General features: G+C 44.7%; 1 long non-coding RNA gene across 1 annotated transcript; it reads left to right on the top strand.

Annotated features, from left to right (window-relative positions):
- Window positions 1-13,253: 13,253 nt before the first annotated feature.
- On the top strand, window positions 13,254-15,072 carry LOC123480832 (uncharacterized). The gene is made up of 3 exons (XR_006656957.3): window positions 13,254-13,385; window positions 14,185-14,259; window positions 14,640-15,072. It is a non-coding gene; the product is annotated as an uncharacterized lncRNA (long non-coding RNA).
- Window positions 15,073-17,724: the final 2,652 nt, after the last annotated feature.

The raw sequence follows: 17,724 nt of genomic DNA, 5'->3' as shown, positions 1-17,724 counted from the left end.
CCAACCAGGCTATTATTATTTTTAAAATGTATTTTGCCAACCTCTACCTTTTGACTGGGGAGTTTAATTCATTTACATTTAAAACAATTACTGTTAAGGAATGACTTCTGCCATTTTACTATTTGCTTTCTGTGTCTTTTAAAACTTTTTTTCTGGTTTGGTGGTGATAAACTCCTTTAACTTTTTGTTGTCTGGGAAGCTCTTTATCTGTCCTTTGACTCTATTTTTTTCCTTCTCTCTCTTTTCTTTTTTATTATTTTTATTTTTTTATTTTTATTTTTATTGAATTTATTGGGGTAACATTGGTTAACTAAATTATACAGGTTTCAGATGTACAATTCTATAATACATCATCTGTATTTTTTTATCTTAACTATTTTTTAAAATTTTTATTGTTGTTCAATTACAGTTGTCTGCATTTTCTCCCTACTCCTCCACCCCACCCCAGACATACATCATCTGTATTTTGCATTGTGTGTTCACCATCCCATCAAATCTTCTTCCATCACCATTTATCTCCTCTTTATTCTCTTCTACTACCCTTAACCCCCTTTCCCTCCGGGAATCACCATACTGTTGTCTGTGTCTGAGTTTTTTTTTTTTTCTTAATTGCTTTACTGTTTACACCCAGCCTCCCAACTGCCCTCCCCTCTCACAGTTGTCAGTCTGTTCTCTGTATCTATGAGTCTGTTTCTATTTTTTTAAAAGATTTTATTTATGTTTTAGAGAGAAGGGGAAGGAGGGAGAAAGAGAGGGAGGGAAACATCAATGGGTGAGTGAAACATCGACCAGTTGCCTGTCACACACCCTCAGTTGAGGACCTGGCCTGCAACCCAGGCATGTGCCCTGCCTGGGAATTAAATCAGTGAGCTTTTGGTTCACAGGCTGGTGCTCAACCCACTGACCCACACCGGGCAGGGCTGTTTCTGTTTTTTTTCCCCCCCTTTACCCTTTTCCACTTTTCCCCACCTCCCCTTCTCCAGGTGAAAAAGCAGTGCTACATTTACACAATGGAATACTACTTGGTCATAAAATTAAATGAGAAAATCTCACCCTTTGTTTCTGTTTTTTTTTTTTGTTAGTTTTTTTGTTCATTAGATTTCACATATAAGTGAAATCATATGTGAAATCTTGTCTTTCTCTGACTGGCTTATTTCATTTAGCATAATACTCCCTAAGTCCATCCATGCTGTCACAAAAGGTAAAATTTCCTTCTTTTTATGACCAAGTAATATTCCCTTGTGTAAATGTACCACAGCTTTTTTATTCACTCATCTACTGATGGGCACTTGGGCTGCTTCCAAATCTTGGCTATTGTAAGTACTGCTTCAATGAACATAGGGGTGCTTATGTTCTTTTAAATCAGTGTTTTAGGTTTCTTCAGATATATTCTCAGAAGTGGAGTCACTAGGTCATAAAGCAATTACATTTTTGATTTTTTAAAGGATTTTACTTATTTACTTTTAGAGAGAGGGGAAGTTGGGAGAAAGAGAGAGAGAGAAACATCAGTATGTGAGAGATATCGGTTGCCTCTCACAAGGCCGCCAACCTGGAGTGCAACCCAGGCATGTGTCCTGACTGGAAATCAAACTAGCAACCTTTCAGTTCACAAGTTGGTGTTCAATCCACTGAGCTACACTAGTCAGGGCCCTTTCTAATTTTTTAGTTAAAAAATTAGTATGAAGTTTTGAAACTTCATGCTGCTTTTCACAGCCACTACACCAATATGCATTCCTATCAAGTGAGCGCCAGGGTTCCTTTTCTTCCACATTCTCACCAACACTTGTTAGTTGATTTATTGATGATGGACATTGTGACAAGTGTGAGGTGATATCTCATTGTGGTTTTAATTTGCATCTCTCTGGTGACTAGTGATGTTGAGCATCTTTTCATATGTCTATGGACCATCTCTATGTTCTCATTGGAGAAATGTCTATTCAGGTCCTTTACCTATTTTTATTTATTTATTTATATTTTTCTCAAGGACACTTTACATTTATTTGTTGATGATGCTGACTAAATATCAAATATAGCAGAAGTTAAAGAGTCTGCCAGGTAAGCCATTTTGTAAGAGTAGCTAAAAGTGGTCCGTGGAGAGGGACATGAGTATCATCTCAAGCTGAGGCCCTGAATCTGGGCAAACAGCTAATGGGTGGACCTGGTCCTTCTGTCCTTAATGGGCATCTCTGAGGAACTGGTTCTTATACTTATGCTTAATGTGTTTCCACAACTTACCCTGGATGATACGTTCATAGATTGTGCCCGCTTTGGTTAAAGGGGCACTCGGAGGACAGGGCGCCCATGGTGATGGTAAGGGCACAGGTGGAGGTTCTGTGGAGTAGCAGGGAGTGCAACCTCTCAAGTAATGTGGGAGCCACTATGTTTGTCCACTGCCCAAGTCAGGACATCACCCTTTTGCCCATTTTTAAACTGGATTTTTTTTTTCCTGATGTTGAGTTGTATAAGTTCTTTATAAATTTTGGATATTAACCCCTTTTCAGATGTATCATTGGTGAATATGTTCTCCCGTTCAGTGGGCTGTGTTTTTATTTTGTTGATAATTTCCTTTACTATGCAAAATGTTTTTAGTTTAATGTAGTTCCATTTGTTTATTTTTTTCTTTTGTTTCCCTTGCCCAGAAAAAATGTTGCTGTAAGAAATGTCCACAATTTTTACTGCTTATGTTTTCTTCTAGGACTTTTATGATTTCATGTCTTACACTTAAGTCTTTAACCAGTTTTTAGTTTATCCCTGTGTATGGTGTATGAAGGTGGTCTAATTTCATTTCTTGCATGTATCCGTCCAATTGATTGACACCAGTTATTTAAAAACTATCTTTACTTCATTGTATATTCCTGCCTCCTTTGTCAAATATTAATTCATCATAAATGTGTGGGTTTATTTCTGGATTCTCTCTTCTGTTCCATTGATCTACATATCCTTTTTTGGGGTGCGCTATTTTGATTACAATGGCCTTGTGGTATAATCTGATATCAAGTAGTGTGATTCCTCCAACTTTGTTCTTTTTTTCTCAAGATTGCTGTGGGTATTTGGGGTCTTTTGTGGTTCCATGTAAATTTTTGAAATATTTGTTCAAGTTCTGTGAAATACGCCATTGGTACTTTGGCAGGAATTGCATTGAGTCTATAGATTGCTTTGGGTAGTATGGATATTTTAATGATAATTCTTCCTATCCATGAACATGGCATATACTTTCACTTATTTATATCTTTTTCAATTTCTGTTCTCAGTATCTTATAACTTTCTGAGTACAGGTCTTTCACATCCTTGGTTAAATTTATTCCTAGATAGGTATTTTATTATTATTTTTTGCAGTTAGATTACATGGGTTTATCTATTTTTAAAATATATTTTATTGATATGCTATTATGGTTGTCCCATTCTTTCCTTCCCTTTATTCCCCTCTGCCCTGCACCCCTCTTCCCACCATTATTCCCCCAACTTAGTTCATGTCCATGGGTCATACATATAAGTTCTCTGGCTTCTCCACTTCCCATACTATTCTTAACCTCCTCCTGTCTATTTTGTACCAACCGTTTTATGCTTCTTATTCTCTATACCTTTTACCCCGTTCTTCCTCCTCTCCTTCTCTGCTGATAACCCTCCATGTGATCTCCATTTCTGTGATTCTGTTCCTGTTCTAGTTATTTGCTTGGTTTGTTTTTGTTTTTAGGTTCAGTTGTTGATAGTTGTGAGTTTATTGTCATTTTACTGATCATAGTTTTGATCATCTTCATGTTCTTAGGTAAGTCCTTTTAACACTTCATATAATAAGGGCTTGTTGATGATGAACTCCTTTAACATGACCTTATCTGGGAAGCACTTTATCTGCCCTTCCATTCTAAATGATAGCTTTTCTGGATAGCGTAATCTTGGATGGAGGTCCTTGCCTTTCATGATTTTGAATACTTCTTTCCAGCCCCTTCTTGCCTGCAAGGTTTCTTGTGAGAAATCAGCTGATAGTCTTATGGGAACTCCTTTGTAGGTAACTGTCTCCTTTTCTTTTGCTACTTTTAAGACTCTCTCCTATCTTTAGCCTTGGCTAATGTAATTATGATGTGCCTTGGTGTGTGCTTCCTTGAGTCCAACTTATTTGGGACTCTCTGAGCTTCCTGGACTTCCTGGAAGCCTATTTCCTTTGCCAGATTGGGGAAGTTCTCATTCATTATTTTTTCAAATAAGTTTTCAATTACTTGCTCTTCCTTTTCTCCTTCTGGCACCCCTACAATTTGGATGTTGGAATGTTTAAAGTTTTCTTGGAGGTTCGTAAGCCTCTCCTCATTTTTTTTGGAATTCTTGTTTCTTTATTCTGTCTGGTTAAATGTTTATTTCTTCCTTTTGCTCCAAATCATTGATCCGAGTCCCAGTTTTCTTCCCTTTATTGTTGCTTCCCTGTATATTTTTCTTTATTTCACTTTGCATAGCCTTCACTTCTTCCTCTATTTTGTGAGTGCACTCAACCATTTCTGTGAGCACCCTGATTACCAGTGTTTTGAACTCTGCATCTGATAGGTTGGCTATCTCCTTGTCACTTAGTTCTTTTTCTGGAGTTTTGATCTATTCTTTCATTTGAGACATATATTTTTTTGTCTCTTGTTGTAATTGAGTCTTGATTGCTATTGGCCCATTTGTGTATGGGTTTGACCCACAGGCTAGCTGACTGTGAGGGTCAACCCTGACCATAGTGTACAAACTGGTGTGCAGGTGCTGACCACAGGAAGCAAAATTCAACTCAGAAAGTCTGGTGCCTGCTAGATCTCCCTTTGGATATGCTGCTTGTAAAGCTTATTGGATTCTGCCCTGATGTTGTCTTGAAGCAGGCCACTGGGTGTGTTGGTTCTGGGGCATCTTGGGAGGGACTCTGGTGTAAGCCAATGTCAGACGCTGCCTGTACTGGCCTTGGGTAACCTGTTTGGAGCTACAAAGTGATCCACAGTTTGTAGCTGCCTCTTCTGGGCCTGAGTGTGTGTGGGAAGAAGCAAGCTGCACAGCAAGGCCAGCTTTCACCACACCTGGCACAGTGCAGTTCAGCAAAAGTCCCAAGGCACCCCAAGATCTGCCTTTGCCTGCCTCTACCCACTAGCTGCCTGTTAGACTCAGTCACTGAAAGAGCCTCTGGAAGTACTTGAGTTACTTGAGGTAGGTTCTCAGTGAGTTACCAGGTAGAGGTGAGTGGTGCTCACCAGAGTGATACAGGTTCAAACTTGGTGCTGTCTCTGTCTGAAGCCACTCAGCAAATGTCCCAGGGTATACCAAGTCTAGCTTCCACATGCTGGGGGCTTGCACAACTTTGTGGTATAGCAGGGTCTCAGGGAGTCAGCCGGCAAAGGCTAGCAGAGTTTATTAGGCCTAACAGACTAAGATTGGGCCATGTGAATGGAGGGCTCTTCACTTGTCATGCATGCAAGGTAAAGATGGCCCTTGTCCTAGAGTCACACAACTTAGTCTGCTCCAGATTCTGTGGGGAGGAGCCTGAGCTCAGCATGGCAGGGACATGGGGAGTCAGGAGGGTGGGGCCACTAGGAGCCTGGAGAGTGGGGCTAGGGGATCTCCCGTGAAGTGTAAGTACCAGTCAGGCTCACAGGAAAGTGGGGAGAATGGCCCTCACCCCATAGCTACACAACTTAGTCACTGATACCCCCTGAGTCTGCCTAGACCTCTACATCCTGGCCCAGGCAGCTGACTTCTCAGCAGGGTACAAATTCTGCAGGGTGGGGCAAGAGGGAGTCCAGAATGTCAGGCTATTGTTTTCCCTTAGGCGGATGCCATAAGGAGGGCAGTGCTCCACCCAAGAAAAATGTCATCTGTGATGTGGAAAAGTGACTCAGCACAGGGATCCTGGTGGCTGTCCCCTCAGCTCTCTGCTTAGAGTCACACACCCCAGAATGTCCTCACATGACGCTCATCTGCTTCAACTTTCTTCTGGAGCCCAGACTGAGTGGCTGTGAATGAGATTTTGTGTGGTGGCCCTACGAAAGAGTGCCTGTATCTCTAGCAGACTCGTGTCTGCCTGGTGGATGAAATCTTTGCTGATTTTCACAGCCAGATGTTATTTTCATAGTGGGCACCTCTTCCTGGCTCTGGTGCTCTGAGATGGGGAGTCTGGCTTGGGGTTGAAACCCCACACTTCTCAGGAGGAATCCCTGGAAACCCTCTGGATTCTCAGCCTCCATCTATAGGAGAGAGGCTGACCCTTTTTGCATCTCCACCCTTCCTACCAGTCTCGGTGTGGTTTCTTCTGTAAATCCTTCGTTATAAGACTTCTCTTCAGCTAGTCTTCAGGAGGTTATTCAGGTTGCTTGCTCTATATTTTAGTTGTAATTCCAGTTTGTTCCTGGGAGGGGGTGAGTGTGATATCCACCTACTCTGCCACTATCTTGATCCCTGCTGCATGTCTTATCTTTTTTGTTCCTCGATTCCTTCGATTATTGTCTTCTTTTCTGTTTAATTGTTTGTTTGTTTTTTTGGTAGTAAAACGTTTGGATTCCATTCTCATTTACTTCTCTATATATTTTTAATGTATTTTCTTAGGGGTTACCATGGAGGTTATAATTAACAGTCACTGAAAGAGCCTAAATTTATTACACTCTAGTTTGAGTTGATATCAACTTTGCTTCTATAATATACAAAATCTCTGCTCCTATAACGGTTCCACTCCCACCTTCATATTATTGTCACAAATTACATCTCTGCATTATGTGTCCATTACTTTCTCTCCCTCTCTTACTCCCCCCTTTCCCCTCTCTCTAAAAAAATAAATAAATGAACTATATTGTTCCCTGATTCCCTCAGCTCTTTGTTCCTAGCTGCCATTTGCTCTTTGACCGCATTTGAAACAGTATATGTAAAGTCTTTATCTAGTAGGTCTAATGCTTGAACATCCTCAGGAGTTGTTTCAGTTGATCTTTTCCCCTATGAATAGCTATACTTTTCTGATTCTTTGTATGCCTTATAATTTTTGTTGAAAACTGGGATTTTGAATATTATAACATAGTAACTTCGGAGATTAGATGCTTCTTTTTCAGTGTTTGGTTGCTTTTATTGATTTTGATATCCATTTGTTTATTGACTTTTCCAAACTATTTTTGCAAAGATTGAATTCCTTTTTTGTGTGTGTTCTCTAAAGTCTTTGTTTCAGTGTTTCAGTGGTCAGCCAGTGACCTGAGAGAGTTTCCCTTAAATACCTGGAGCCAAAAAAGAGAAAAAAAGTACTCTTTCAGAAAGTCAGTGTAGCTTGATTCTGAGCTAAGGGCATTCCTTCAATGCTAAGCCATGCTGCCTACAGCTCTGTTTTAGCCTTCACCTTCTACTTGTGTGGAGTCCACAGTCACCAGAGGTGAAACCAAGGGACTCAGGTCTTTCTAAGTATGCTTTTCATCCTGGGCATGCACATTGTACTCTATTTTTCCAGTATGTGCACTGGCCCTTCAGAGTCCTTATTCCTTCAATAACCTTCTTTGTCTCTTTCTCCCCAGGCTTGGGGTTTTGTAGGCAACTTCTCCCATCTGCCATCTCTTGCCCCAAGAGGGCATGGAGTGTGTATTACTTTAAATCCTTTTACAAATGCTACTGCCACCTGCGTATCCATGCCAGCCCGGTGGGGTGGAAGGGCATTAAAAAATTAACCTTTGGGTCTTCTCTTTGGGAATTACCAGATAGATTTTGAAAACCATACAATTACAATATTTTAAGAATAAGGTCTCTATTAGCCTCCTGGCACCAGCAAGCTACATCAGAAATGCAGGCCATCATCCCCACAGCTGGCACCAGGCCAGGAAATGAGGAATAAGAGCAAAATAGGCAAAAATGTCACAATGTTCTTTTACTGAAATTCAGTTTTCCTATTTTCTTCACTAAGTGTCTTCCTGGTTGTCATAAGTTTTGGATTTAAAAGCCAATTAAGTCAATATTTGCCAGCTTATGTTTCTTTCAGTGGAGCCCTAATTTAAATATCTTATGCCACCATTTTCCATGATGTCACCTGGTCTCTATGTTTTCTTTTCTTTTTTTTTTTAAAGATTTTATTTATTTATTTTTAGAGAGAGGGGAAGGGAAGGAGAAATACAGGGAGAGAAACATAAATGTGTGGTTGCCCTTCATGCCCCCCTTACTGGGGACCTGGCCCACAACCCAGGCATGTGCCCTGACTGGGAATCGAACCAGTGACCCTTTGTTTCATAGCCTGCACTCAATCCACTGAGCTACACCAGCCAGGGCTGTTTTCTTAACTTTACATTTTTACTGAGTTAAAATTTACACAAAGCAAAATGTATAAATCTTAAGCATGTGGCTTGACGAACTTTCCATATGCAGGCACTCATACTGGAGCCACTCAGATCGAGACATGAAATGTTATCAGTTCTGCAGATGGTTCCTTCATACCCCTTCCAGGACACTTACTCACTCAGGTAACCATTATTATGACCTCTATTGCTTTAAACTAGTTTGCCTGTTAGAATGTTTTACACATTGAATTTGCAGTGGATATACCTCTGAGTCTAGCTATTTTTGCTCAGCCCAATTTTGGGATTCATCCATACATGTAGCTGAAAGTTCATTCTTTTTAGAAAATTACTGAAACATGCTGTTGAGGTCCAAATTAAGTTCTTTGAGCAGCCTTATAACCAGTGTTTGAACTCTGCATCTGCTAGATTGTTTATCTCCATTTCATTTAGCTCTTTTTCTGAAGTTTTGAGCTGTTCTTTCATTTGGGCCATGTTTCTTTGTCTCCTCATTTTGGCAGCCTTCCTGTGTTTGTTTCTACGTGTTAGGTTGAGCTGCTTTGACTCCATGTCTTGGTAGTGTGTCCTAATGTAGTAGGTCTCCTGTAGGATCCAGTGGCACAGCCTCCCCTGTCACCCAAACTGGGTACTCGAGGTGTGCCCTTCTTCTGGGCCGAGTACACCCTCCTCTTGTAGTTGAGCCTTGATTGTTGTTGACAGGTCAATGGGAGGGATTTACCCAGGCCAGTCAGTTGCAAGGACTGGTTGTGATCACTGACCACCTTCCTCCACCATCTATGGAGGATCGGCTGTGTAGGGTCGAGGGGGTGCTCCGATGTGGTCTGTAGCTGTCCACTGGGTGCGAAGGCTCTGGGGATTCCTGGGTGGTGCAGGCTAAGGTCAGTCCTCACCTGTGTTTTGCCTGGGGTCACCCTGCCTGAGCTATAAACCAATCTGAGATGGCTGCTACTTGTGAGGGGCTTAGAGGTTCCTAGGAAAAGCCAAGCTGTGAATCTAGGCTGGCTGCTGTTAGTGCCGGGCCTGGGGCCACTTAGCAAGTGGTATGGGGGCTGGGGGCTCACTGAGGCTGGCTGTTGCTTCTTCGAGAGAATTTAGGAAGTTATGAATCCTGAGCCAAGACCAACCATTCATATAGAAAAGCAGCTTGGGTGGGCCTGTAAGCTAGGTGGGATAGAGTCTCTGGGGATCTCCTGGATGGGGCTAACAGCGTTAGCCAGGTTGATGGAGTCTTGGATATGGCATCTGCCCATTGGCTATGTGACTCTGAGGGGGGAGGGTTCAGCAAAGGGACAATAGCCTCTACCTGCCTTTCTGTCTGTGAGAAAGCTGCCCCCCAGCTCTCACCAGACACTTCAGTTTCTGCCTGTATGCCACTGGTGCCTTTCAAGCTGCTACCCTGGTGCTGCAACTCAGAGGGATTGAATCTGAGTAAGTCCTGTGTGGGTTTTTTATGAGGAACTGTTTGAGAATCCAGTAGTTTCTTCCACTGATTCTATCCCCGCTGGTTTTTGCAGCCAGAAGTTATGGGGACTTATATTCCTGTCACTGAAACCCTGGGTTGGGGGTTCTGGTGTGGCACTGGGACTCCTCACTCCCAAGATATTCCTACTGATTTTTATCCACCACACGTGAATATGAGACCAGCCTGTTCTTCCTCTCCACCTCCCCCACAGCATAAAAAAGATTCAGTCAGAGATGAAGGATACACTAATTGAAATAAAGAACAATTTACAAAATTTACAGGGAAACAAAAATAGAGTGGATGAAGCTGAGAATCAAATCAATGATTTGGAACATAAAGAAGCAAAAGACAACCAGTCAGAAAAACAAGAAGAAAAAAGAATCCAAAAAATGTGGATAGTGTAAGCAGCCTCTGGGACAACTTCAAGCATTCCAACATTTGCATCATAGGGTTGCCAGAAAGAGAAGAGAAAGAGCAAGAAATTGGACATCTATTCGAAAAAAATAATGAAAGAAAATTCCCTTATTTGGTGAAAGAAATACACATACAAGTCCAGGAAGCACAGAGAATCCCAAACAACATGGATGCAAAGAGGCCCACACCAAAACACATCATAATTAAAATGCCAAAGGTTAAAGATAAAGAGAGAATCTTAAAAGCAGCAAGAAAAAAAGCAGTTAGTTATCAACATGGGAGTTCCCATAAGTCTGTCAGCTGATTTCTCAAAAGAAACTTTGTAGGCTACAAGAAATTTGCAAGAAATATACAAAATCATGAAAAGCAGGGACCTACAGCCAAGATTGCTCTACCCAGCAAAGATATCATTTAGAATCTAAGGGCAGATAAAGACCTTCCCAGACAAGGAAAAACTAAAGGAGTTCATTGTCACCAAACCATTATTATATGAAATGTTAAAAGAACTTATTTAAGAAAAAGAAGATCAAAACTATGAACAATAAAATGGTAATAAATACATATCTATTAGCAATTGAATATACAAACAAACTAAGCAAACAAGAAGAACAGAGACGGAATCATGGATTCAGAGAGTGTTTTGATGGTTGCCTGATGGGAGAGGGTTGTGGGAAATGGGTAAAGAGATGAGGGTATTAAGAAGTACAAATAGGTAGTTACAGAATAGCCATGGGGATGTAAAGTACAGTATAGGGAATGGAGTAGCCAAAGAACCTATGCATGACCCATGGACATGAACAATGGTGTGGGGAATGCCTGATGGAGTGGGGTTGCTGAGTGGAGGGGGGAAAGGTAGAAAAATCAGGACAACTGCAATAGCATAATCAATAAAATATAATTTAAAAATGAAAATAAAATACAATAAAATTCTGATAGAGGAAATAATAAATAAAATTACTGAAAAAATTCTACTGTATGAAGATACCATAATTTCTTTATCCATTCATTAATTGATGAGCACTTGGGTGATTTCTAGTTTGGGCTATTATGAATAGAGTTGCTAGGAACATTCTTGCACATATCCTTGGTAGATATAATATATGGACTTTTTTGTCTTTGGCCTACATTTAGAAGAAAACTCTCTAGGTCATCTGACGCTTGGGGGAGGCCCTGCTCCCTACCCACAATGGCCTTTGCCCTGTGTTTACGCAGGCAGAAGTCTGGTTGAGCCCTCTCTTCTTGAACCCCACACCTCCCAAGAATTCTATGTCTTCACCTTGTTGGTTTCTCTTCACACAGTAGAACTCTCATTTGCTGCTGCTTTGATTCTTCCTAAGCCCCAGCTGGAGCCTCTATTTTGGAAAGAACAGCTCTTCATAAGACCTTCTGGGACCCTTTGCTTTTGATATTGGCTGTCCAACTTGGCCATCTCATCTCTTTCCAAAATCTTGACCCTCAATCCAGTGAATATGTAATGCAATGCTCTACCTTCAGCCCTTCCTTCTCTTCTCAGAGTGAGCTAATGGCCAACTGCTTGGTGGACATCCCTACTTGAGTGTCACCAGGTCCATCACAATCCACACTTTCTCAACTGCCCTCTCCTCCCCTTAGTTTGTCCTCTCCTCTCTGCAAGGACTGTTCCACTTTTCCTTCAGCCACCTAGGACTGGCCTCCCTGCTTCCTTCACTTTTTCAAAGTCCAGAGTGCTAACCGTTACACGATGGGACCCCTTCACTTTTTCCATTTCCATCCCCTTGTAACCAATCTGGAGAACCCAAGTACTGTCCACAGAACCTCTCCAACATCTTGGGGAGTCTCCCGAGCTCCCTAGATCCATGGCTCCTGCCCCCGTTCAGACCTTTTCAGCACTCTTTGCAGGACTACCAACCTCCAGCCACACCTTTGCTAATCAACTGGGCCTGTGCATCCAGACGTGATCCCCAAAGTTGGCTCTGGCTGTGTCTGCCTTGGACCTGCTCAAGGACCTGCTTTTCAGCCTCAGCTGCAGCTGAGCCAGCCTCGGGCGCCATTCCTTAGCACCAATTGTGCATGGAGGACACGCTCTGTAGCCAGGGCTCACGGACAGGTTTTTTGAGTTAGGGATTTGGAAGGGACTCCAGCGCTGGTTGCAGTTCAGAGCCCATGAAGCGCAGGGGAGCCCCTACGTGAGCTCATCTTTCCTGGGGCGAGTGGACTCAGGGATGAGCTGGTCGGGGAGGCTAGTTGGAAAATTTCACACTCAGGCTTGCCTCTTGGCTGGCCTCCGGGCTTTTGGCAGCTCAGGTGACTTATGGTGAGGCCTCAGTCAACCCTTCCCTCTAAAAAGTACTGCCAGGACTGGGACCACATTCTGGGGGGGTCACAATCAGGGGTCTCAGTGGGAAACACTGAGAGGCAGACCCTAGTGGGAGGGGCTTGTGCTCTTGTTGGGGAAAGGGTACTCATAAGGAAACAAGGAGAAAATAAGATTAGTGGGACATGGTTTTGGTGGGGGGAGATGGTGCTGATCATTTGAGATTGGAAAAGGAATTTATTTGTGCTGTAATGTGTTCACAACCCTCTAAAAGAGGTGCAGTAATACATTCCAGAGAGACAGTGCCTTATCATGATTAAGAGCTTGGGCTTTGGAGGCTGTCTGAGGCCAACATCTAACTCGGCGACTTGCTAGCTGTGTAATATTAGGCAAGTTGCTTAACCTCTCGGTGCTTCAATCTTCTTATCTGTGAAGTAGAGATAACCATAACAGCACCCATCTGCCTACCTCATCAGGTATTTGTGATCAGTAAATACGTTAATACCAGTGAAGCGTCAGGGCAGTGCTTGACACCTAGTAGTGGAGATGCTCAAACATTCACATTATTTTTACTCTAATCATCCCAACCTACCTCTCTGCCATTTCCTGCCACCATGCTTTTGCCACTCCAACCCACAATATGGTACTTTTGGTCCTCTCTGTCTACACGGAGTAACTCTTGTTCTTCATTCAGACCTAGCTCAAAAATCACCTCTTCTGGGAAACCTTCCACATCCTGCAGGTCCCTTCTCTCTGTCCCTTCTTCTCGCATCAGCGCTTGTTCTTTTTTTTTTTTCCCTCACCTAAGAACATTCTTCCACTGCTCCTAGAGAGAGAGGAAAGGAGAGAAGGAAACATTGATGTGAGAGAGAAGCATCAACTGGTGGCCCCATGGACGTGTCTGGACTGGGGATTGTATGCACCGGGACCAGATATCGAGCCTGTAACTGAGGTATGTGCCCTGACCAGGAACCAAACCCTCAACCTTTCAGCACAGGACAATGCTCCAACCAACTGAGCCACACTGGCCAGGGCAACACTTACTTTTTTTAATTTTAAGCATCTGTTAACTTGTCTTGCCTTTTCACAAGCTGATGGGCAACTGAGGGCCTGTGTCTAAACCATTCCCTAGTTCCTAGCATCCCCATGTCCCTAGGGCTAGCACCATATAACCATCTAGTAACTATTTGTTGGATAAATAATCAAAAGAATTAATGATACATAAGGAAACAAGATAGAAGAAGGCTGATAGAAAACCCTACAACATGGCAAGTTTAATGTAGTGTTTCACTAGGCATAAATTGGCAGTGACTTTGCCCAGAGCCAAGGCCATGGGGAGGCTATGTTGTAAGATCCTGTAGGTGGCGGCAGTCAGGGTAGGCTTCCTGGAGGAGGAATAGTGGGACTGACAAGCTCAACCTGGCTCCAATTGGCTCTAAAGATGTCTAGCACTGTGGGATTGGCACTCGATACCCCCTTGATCTGCCCTGGGTTATTCCGCTGCCACTTCGGGGGTCAGGGGAGCATGGCAGAGTGTAGGCTCCCCTCTGATCCAGGGAAAGGGCCAGAGTGTGTGATGGTGTTGGGGAGGACCAGCCCCCATCTCAGCGACACATGGAACCTCTTAGAGTGGATTTCACGCTCCCTGCCCTGATGCAGACCGTCTCTGCTTTGCTTCAGAAAAACAGAGGTCTTGCTCCAGCCTCGTGAAACCAAATTGGAAACAAATATTCCCTCCCCCATGTCTATAGGGCCCCCCCAAAAGGCAGAACAAGGCAGAACGAAGCAGAACAGAATGGCCAAGGGACTCAGACCCACTGCCTTCAGTGAGTAGAGTGGCGACTTCCGCTTGGAGCCTGCTTGCACGGTCTCTCCAAAATCATACTCCCCATCCATCTGTCCATCCTGCCTGTTTACCAGGGAGGCTACAGTCAGGGCCTGCCAAAGCTATTGCTGGAAGGACAGAGACGCACTCCCACTCTGCCGTGCTGAGGCCTGCCTGCCACCCTCTTTGCAGCCTCTGCCCTGACCCCAATCCCCAATGCTCCTCCTCAAGCTCTATTCTCTCTCCAGTGGTCTGTCACCCCAGCGGGGCTGAGAGGGGCCAGCTTTTCCTGGCCCACTGGATTTGTGCTCTGGCTCTTCCCCTACTGCATTGGTGACCTTGGCCAAGTGCTTGCATCTCTGAGCCTCTGTTTTCTGGTAGGTAAAGCGGAAAGAATGAGAGTGACTGCCTGAGCGCCATGGGAAGAGGCCCCATGAGGACATGTGGGAAGGGATGCAGCAGTTAACACCACTGCTGCCTGTCTCTCAGAACCTCACCTCTGCTCCTCGGTTCCTTGCTGTTTCTGGTCGAACTTGGGCCATCCTCCAGGAGCCTCCCTGGACCACTGTAACCCCCATGGATGCCGTGTTGGTATTTCGCTTTGTACCATTCAACATTCACCATGAACACCTGGTTATGTTTATGTGTCTGTTTATTTCAGAAGACGCGTGGCAGTGGAGGCCAAAGGGCTGGCTGTGCGTCGCTGCTCCACCACTGCTGTCTAGCTGAGATGGGAGGCAGCCTGCCTTCTCTCTCCCAGCCCCAAATGCCGCTTTTGTAAGCAAAGATGGTTATAATCATGCCCACCCCCCAGACTTCCTATAGGGCACAAATGGATGTATGCATGTGAAAGCACTTTATAAACTATAAAAAGCACTTGGTCTATTGCTTCTTTCTGTTTTTAGTTTGATGTAGATTTCCTATGGGAATGACCTGCTTCTCACCGAGCCAAGGTGGTTGAGCCAAGAGGGCGTGGTCCTAGGCAGGTGACCCTGCTGGATACCATATGAAGGAGGGCCGCGTGTCCTGGTGGGAGCCGCCAGGAGTGCAGGCCCGCTGTGACCCAGATGGCCTGCGGGAGTGCTGGCGGGGGGAGGCAGCAGCGGCGACCCTGTGGAGTGATTTCCGGCCCTGGTCCCAGTCTAAAGACATCCAGATGGTCTCTTGAAGATGTTACCCAGGAAGCCAGTTGCCAGACACATGAGGGCTCTGAAAGAAGGTCCAAGGAGACACAACCAGAGGACACAAGAGGACACATCTGATCATTGAAACAGGAAAACAGTCGAAACGTTGGATCGCCCAAAGCCCAACTAGAAACCGTCAAAATATAAACACCCAGTGGTAAACAGTACAGCGATCACATTGTGAAATGGTCCGCCAGAAAATTCTAAATAATGTAATTATGAAAGCTTGTTTTTGGAAATGAGAGAGAAAGGCTGCCTGGTGCCATGACTGAGTGGGAGAGGGCTGGGCTTGGGGAGGACGTCTCTGTGAGTGGCACACCCAGGGCAGGCTGGGTGGGCAGCCTCCATGTTCTCTGGGCCCTGTCAAACCTGGGCCGGAGCAGGCATCTAGTGAGACCCTAGAGGACCCGGAACACTGAGCCCAGGACGTTGTTATCTTTAGGACAACCAATAGGTATGGAGGGGAGTTACGCAGAGAAATCATGTTAGATATTTGGACTTTGCGCTGCAGAAAAATGAGTGGTACGCAAAGTCAGCAACCTAGGTGTGGAGGGAGAAAGTCGCAGGAGAATAAAGAGCCTACAGGCATTGGTGACTGGCTGGGTAATGAAGATGGATGGTGTTGGCAGTGGTCGGGGGTGAGCCTTGCATTTTGGTATCAGGAGACAGGGTGGGTAGGGAACAGGAGCAGGCTTGAGACAGAACAGGATGGTCTCAATGCGGGACTTAGGGAGTTTGAGGTGGGCCAGCCAGCCAGACCTGTCTAGAGGAGGCTGCATAAACATGTTGGGATTTCGAGAAGCCTAGACTGGAAGTTTAGTCTTGGGAGCCGCCTGAGGCGGGCTTTCCTAGAAGCAGGCCCTGAGATGCAAATTTTGGGGCAAATGATTTATTAAGGAGGTGCTCCCAGGGAGACTGCAAAGGGAGGGGCACTCAGGACAGCATAGGGGAGGAAGTCAAGCAAACTGTGACCCCCGGGCACGAGCCCCAGGAGCCTGACCCTGAGGGGACTCTGGAGTGTACATTTTGCTTCCTGGCCGAGGCAAGGGAGTTGGACTTGCCTGAGTGTGACTTCCCGCAGGTGTCAGTCAGTGGTTGGCACTCCTGAAGGGAAGGGTGGGCTACTTTTTTCTTTCTCTCTCTTCCCATTTCTCTTTGTATTTCACTCAGGTGTGAGTCACATGCCTACCTCTGTGAGGGGAACAGGGAAGGGTCAGCCCCTCAAACCAGATGAGGTGGATTTGTTACAGAACAGACTGGGGCAGGGGGAGGGTGGGCAATATACTATTATGGAAAGGACCCCCGTTTTCTCTCTGGGGGTCCCCCCATCTACTAGGTTCACCTTGCCCGCCACCAGAGGAAACACGTCTCTCAATGCCAAAGACTGGTGAAAAGGAAAGAAATTATTTATTTAAAAGTTATACAGACTTAGAGTAATGACTTAATGTCTTCATTAAAATACTAAAGTCCTTTAGAATATCCACAGATGCACACAGTCCTTCCCTCTCCCTCTGCCCAGTCCGGGGTACTGTATCTCAGGAAAAGAAGTAGAAGTTCGTGATTCAGGCTCCTGGCACAATCAGCTGTGTCGCCACCACGGGGTCCCCACTCGGCCAAAGCCAAGTGGTCCTCTCTCCCTTCTCCGCCAAAGCCACATGGTTCTCTCTCTCTGGTATGGCTGCCGGTGCCTGGGTTTAAATCCCAGCGCCAGTCTTCCTCTACAGCCCCATTTCCGACTCCTCCTACAATCAGTTACACCTGCCAGCATTCCCGTATTCTTCCATCTTTACTGGGCTGCCATAGTAAGTCTGGGCAGGTGTGGCCCCATGGCATGAAGCCAATCTTCTGCAAGATCTAACGCAGCAAGCTCTCAGGCGGGCGCTGTAACCAGGGGGAGTTGCTTCCTCGTTACCTCTCGGGTGGAAGTCACTCCCAGCTCCCTGGCTCAAAGCTTGGTCACAGCTATTTAACATATCCATGAAACCAGTTAAACGTTATAGACATGTTAAATGACCATGCCAGAGGTTAGCTGCACAGCTGTTGCTATGTAAAGCAGCTCTCAATGGCTCTCTCCCTGTATCCCTTCCCCCAGCTCAGGCTTGTGGGCGTGAGGACAGCCTATATATATATTTTTCTAATATTTCCTGGACTCCTCGAGTTCTGGGCCCCATTACAAATCCCTATTTGGGGCCCTCCTCTTGGCTGCACCCTGTTACAGATTCTCCATAGGAATAGAGGTCTGTTAATGTAACAAAGGGAGGAGAGGCTGGGCGGACAACCAG

This window comes from Desmodus rotundus, chromosome 1, assembly GCF_022682495.2.
Source record: "Desmodus rotundus isolate HL8 chromosome 1, HLdesRot8A.1, whole genome shotgun sequence".
In the NCBI taxonomy this organism is placed as follows: domain Eukaryota; kingdom Metazoa; phylum Chordata; class Mammalia; order Chiroptera; family Phyllostomidae; genus Desmodus; species Desmodus rotundus.
This window is presented reverse-complemented; position numbering and strand designations above follow the sequence as displayed.